A 6,000-nucleotide genomic window follows, 5' to 3' on the forward strand; every position below is an offset into this window, starting at 1 on the left:
ATAGTGCGTGCAATATCAAGTCCAACAAGCATAGATTTTTATACTGTTAAAAAACAAAGACTAAGAACTTCACTTCTAGTGATAAGTCGTATCAAGTCTTATCAATGATAAGACTTATCACTATTTACCAATGTGTGTTTTACTTTATAGACTGAATCTTGTTTTGAATATTTCTACTGCCTTGTTTTTCCTTCATCACTTCCTTTGTTTTGTGTAACAAAATATTATAGTGTACTAAATAAACTGTCTAAAGAAATAGTCAATATAAAAGGGTGAACCAGGTGGAAAAAATCTGACCACATACAGTAGTTTTCCATAATGTGAGGACATCAGAGTTGTGGGGTATTTTTCAGGGTATAAGTAGAAGTGAGGTTCTTATTATAAACCAGAAACAGACTACATATTACTTTTTTAAAATGTGATGGTCAAGTAAAAGTTGCTCCTGTTATGTTTACAAAAACCTGATCTTTCCATATCAAAATAATCCTCTCTACCAGATCATCTCCCTCAAACCATTTGGTTAAATAATCACCTACCATTAAACATATGCAGGGTTTTAGATTCTATTCCTACCCTGATTAAGTGATAATTTTTACAGAACACAGATGGAATAAAGTGACTTCCTAAGATGCTTTCATGTAACCTTTCTTTTGCAGACAAAAATTGGTAAAATATAAATGGAGGTGGGAGGATTAGATAAAAAGAATTTAGAAATTAGGTAAACATTCTCATAAACTAAATGGTGGATGACCTGGCAACAAAGAAAACTGTGGCTGTGGGAGGAATGAGGACTCAAAACTCTAATCAGTTTAAGTTGTTAGCTAACTCTACAGTCAGGATCCATGACACTCCAAATATCTCTCCAGAACAGGAGCTTATTAATCCTGTAGTAAAAGTTAGATCTGAACTGGTGTCTGAGGCATGCCAGGTAAAAACAACTATTAGTACCTGAAAACTATTGGTCAAGAAAGGCAAGACCAAAGAGAAAAGGAAATCATCCCCCCTTCAGTCGAAACAAGATATATTCACAAATCCAAAGGCAAATAAAGAACTCTAAACCTAAAGAATGAAAACCACAATGCCCCAAGCATGAATTCCATACAGGTGAAATTAAATTTATGGACTAGTTTGACACAGGTTTTGAAATACTGGATTAAGGAATAGTATCTACTAAGAGTCATATGAATTTGAAAACAAGGACAGGTCGCAAGAAAATTTGAACAGGAAAATGAAGATAGATATCTTAAAATGTTGTATGAAATAAATTCTACATATTTGTGAAAGTAATAAGTAAATATGAAGATGGTTCTGAGAAATTCATTCAGGATAGAGGAAACTCACATATACACATGAAAACTTAAAGACCTGAAGACGATTGTCTTACGATACATCTAACTTGTGTTTCAAATGAAAAGTAGGGAAGAACTGTCAAGAGAAATACAAGCCAGGCATGGTAGTGCACGCCTGTAATCCCAGCAGCTGGGAAAGCTGAGGCAGGAGGATTGAGAGTTCAAAGCCAGCCTGAGCAAAAACAAAGCACTAAGCAACTCAGTGAGACCCTGTCTCTAAATAAAATACAAAATAGGACTGGGGGTGTGGCAGTGGCCAAGTGCCCCTTAGTTCAATCCCTGGTTATCCCCCCCACCAAAAAAAAAAAAAAAAAAAAAAAAGAAAAACAAAATAATACCTAAGATTTTTCCAAAATGTAAGAAAGACTAGATCATCACATCTTAACTGATATCTGGTTGTCACTAGATAGAACAAAAAGCACCTGTTAGAAGAAACAACATCATTGATGATCTCTGAGAACATTTGAAAATCTTTCACTCCAGACCCATTAAATTGTAAACAAGTACAAAAATGCATACTTGAAAATATTTCCAATCTTCCTTCTTTAAACTCAACCCTAGCCAAGTCATGAAAAAAAAAAAAAAAAAAACAGCATCAGATAACTCCCAGTTTAGGAACATTCTACAAAATACATGGCTAATTTTTCTCAAATCTGTCAATCATCAAAAATAAATCTAAGGAACTGCCCAAGCACAGAGGCACCTAAGAGACATGATAATCAAGTGTGTTGTGTCCTGATGGGGTTCGGTAGCTGACAAAGACATTAGGTAAGAAGCAAGATAATCTGAATAAAATGTGAACTTTAGTTAAAAATCATGGGTTAATATCAGTTAGTTATTTGTAGTATACCTACCACATTAATGTAAATAAGATGTTAATAGATGACAATGGATATGGGGTATATGGGAACTTTACTGTTTTTGCAAACTTTCTGTAAACTTAAATTATTCAAAAATTTTAAAGTATCAAAAATAAAAACTCCTAGTTTCACTTTCATTATCAGATATATTAATTTATTTTATGCCTCATGTTACAGGTGAGAAAACCAAGGCACTTTAATTACAAGCATTTGTTGGGTTCTACTAACATTTGGAGGTAATAGAGTAGTTATTAAATTATTATTGCTACCAATTGTGATTACAAGTTTCTTTGAAATATCTTAAAATTAACTTTATTTTGGATTCTGCAGTTTTAAAAGAATATCAATGGAAAAAATATTAATCACAATCAATGTTTATTTTTCAGGACTTTAAAATGGTACCGAGACATAAAGTAGGTTATAAAATCAGCCTCTGTTAGTGCTAAATACTGCTGAAGTGTGTCATTGAAATGTTTTTGTGGTACCAAGCCAGCACTAATGCAGTATAAGTAAAATTGATGAGAAGCAGTCTTAAAAGAATATTATACTCTTACTGCTCCTTTTCTTCTTTAGTGATTGCCTCTTACGCATTTCTTAAAGTTTTCTACCTTTCTTCTTTGTACCTTGTTACTTTCCAGTAGTTCTCTAGAAGGGAATAAATCACCTTCTCACAAAAAAGGTGCAGTCCCACTCATCCCAATTATCTATATGCTTTTTTTTCAGGCTGATTTTTCTTATTTGCTCTGTCTTCTAAATCCCTCCCTTCAGATGGACTGAAGCAACTCTCCCTGCTGACAATAGCTTTGGAATTTCACTCTGGTAAAATTTCACTCTTGCTAGATGTGTGTGAACTTAAGTATATCTCACACAACTTATTAATGACTCATTTTTGCAACTTGAAAAAATAGCAACAGGATTACCTACTGCAGAGTTGTCAAGATGAAATGAGGTAATATAAAAGGAGAAAGTTCCTAAGTCTCTGGTGTTTTAAAGATGTAATTTACTAAATGTCATTTCTAAGAATATTTTCTAGTTTCTAGGGAAACCCAAACACTACGTGGAAAAAAAAAAAGTATATTCACTTTTTATTTACCTTCAGAAGTCAAATCAGTTTTTCCTAAACTTGATATAGTGCACTTAGATATAGTCAACTGAAGTCTTATAGGTTTAACTGAATTCTCATAGGTTGTTGCTATTAAAATTATGAATGTTATTCTTCTACAATATATTTAGACATGGTGGAAATGTGCAACTTTCTGTTGCAACTCAATTTTACTTTCATTTCTAGGAAATAATTGTCTTGATTTACTTCCCACAGACTCTGATTCCCAAGTAGAATAATCATATGATACAATATGACCATAATTAGATAATGCACAATATCATGATCCAACTGTAATAAGTTTATGTATGATTATGTTTAAATTATGTGAATTCTCCACTGAAAGAGCCAACTTTTAAAACATCTGGAGCCTTTCCCTAAAATTCCTTCCAATATTGTTTCAAGAATTTTGCATTTTAGCCTAGAAATTTAGTTAAGGTGGTTTAACTGCTGGTATTAATTAGACATTCAACATCAAAATGCCATGATGTGTTATGGAATCTTAAGTTCAGATCATATTCCTGGAAATTTATACACTGGATTTCCATCACTTTAAGATAAATCTTGGTATGAAGGCCTCTAAGTTGTCACCACACATAGTGGATACTAAATATTAACTACATGCATTCATTTGTGAACGTTCATTGAGTTCTTTTACACAAAGATCATAAGATATTGGTCTTTGTTCTCAAATACTCCCAGTATATTGAGAAGGGAGAAAGGAAAGAAAGAAAAAATGAGGAGGAAAGGGAGAGGAAGAAAAAGAGAAGAGCAAATCACTGCTACAGAGGGGAGAAATGCCAGTAAAACTAACAACAAAGTAATATGGAAACAGAACCAATAAATGTTTGAAAAGGTTTTATTGAGAAAATAACATATTGGGGGGGGGGGTTTGCCAGGGATTGAAGCCAAGACACACAACCACTGAGTCACATCCCCAGTCCTATTCTGTATTTTATTTAGAGACAGGGTCTCACTAAGTTGTTTAGTGTCTTGCTTTTGCTCAGGCTGGCTTTGAACTCTCAATCCTCCTGCTTCAGTCTCCCCAGCTGCTGGGATTACAGGCATGCTCCACTGTCTGAGCAGAGATTGATAGTTAATTTACCTTCAAGGTAACAGGAGCTTCTATTAGAACTTAACCTCCACGAGAAGAGAAACTTCGGTTTTTATTTTACTCTTCTGTCTATCTCCATTGCCTGGTTTATAGTGTGCTAAAAACTTGGGATTAAGTGGTTGAATAAATGAATGTGTACTAGGCAATAAAAACTTCTGAATGAAAACATTTACTACCTAGTGATCTTGCTCATGTTTAAATATATATACACACACAAATCCTGACACTATTGGTTTTCATATAATTTCAAATGTTGCTAGAGTCAAGCTAAGTAACTCAAGTCTTAGAAATTTTAAATTGCCAAGAGTACCATCAAGAATTTTAGGAAATAGGAAGAATCTGATAGTAAGAACAAATAACTTAAAAATATTAACGATAATAATCTGAAGTTGAGAAAAAGCCAAGTTGATCTACTTCTTCCACTAAAATTCCCCACAAATATATGCATTTACATGACTTGCTGGACTGGATCAAAACTTTAGTAAAGGCTATGACACATGATTAAAAATGTATACAGAATCACTTCTTGGATCAGTTGAACAGAAAGAATCTTCTCTATAGCAAGACTAAAGAGTCTCCAAGTTTTGGACATGTGCTATATGGGACACATGACAAAAAGTTGTGGAACATACTCTTCCCTGTCAAAAATTTTTTTAATCCTGTCTTTGTAATGTCAGGTCCATTGTGAAGCATTCCTGAAGTGATCTCCCCTTCCTTCCTATATCCTCAGCTCTTTGATCAGATCTTTCTCCTGACATTCAGGAAGTCTGTACTTATTTAAGTGTATCCCAAATTTCTATTAATTTCTTGTGGTCTTGAATGACACCTTCTCATTCTTGTAACTAACCTATTTCTTCTACTTTCCCATGCACATACGTATATACACACAAACATTTGTTGAGTGAATGTTGATATAAAACTAAAACTTGACATAGGGGAACAACAAACTTGACATTTTCTAAAATAAGGAAGGATCCTTAAAGAAATACTGATATAAGGTTTATAATGGCAATGCAAGATGTTTAAAATAAGCTAAAAAAAAAAACAGAAAAGTAATTTAAAATGTGAAATATAAACCATGATGTAACATTAAGAACACTCTTTGATGCTGGTAGATATTTATTTCATATCTTTTCTTAGGGAAAACTATACCACTGCTTCTGATAACTTTAAAAGCAATGACTTCCACATCATCAAAACATATTTATTTGTTTTGGTGGTAATGGAGATTGAACCCAGTGGTGCTTTACTACTGAGCTGCATCTCCAGTCCTTTTTATGTTTGTATTTTGAGACAGGGTCTTGCTAACTTGCTGAGGCTGGCCTCAAACTTGCAATTCTCCTACCTCAACCTCTTGAGTTACTGGAATTATAGGAGTGCACCAACAAACCTGGCCAAAACGTCCTTTGATTATCACCTGGAGATGCTGTGTCCTACTCATTTCTTATATCAGTAAGGATGCTTTCATGTATAAATATTGCATTACCTGTGGATAGTTGCCAAAACAATAGGATCTTTATCTCCTTTACTAAGAAGCATGGAGGATGGTGACTCCACAGTACCATTTGGATTTAA

The sequence above is a fragment of the Sciurus carolinensis genome, chromosome 10 (assembly GCF_902686445.1).
Source record: "Sciurus carolinensis chromosome 10, mSciCar1.2, whole genome shotgun sequence".
In the NCBI taxonomy this organism is placed as follows: Eukaryota; Metazoa; Chordata; class Mammalia; order Rodentia; family Sciuridae; genus Sciurus; species Sciurus carolinensis.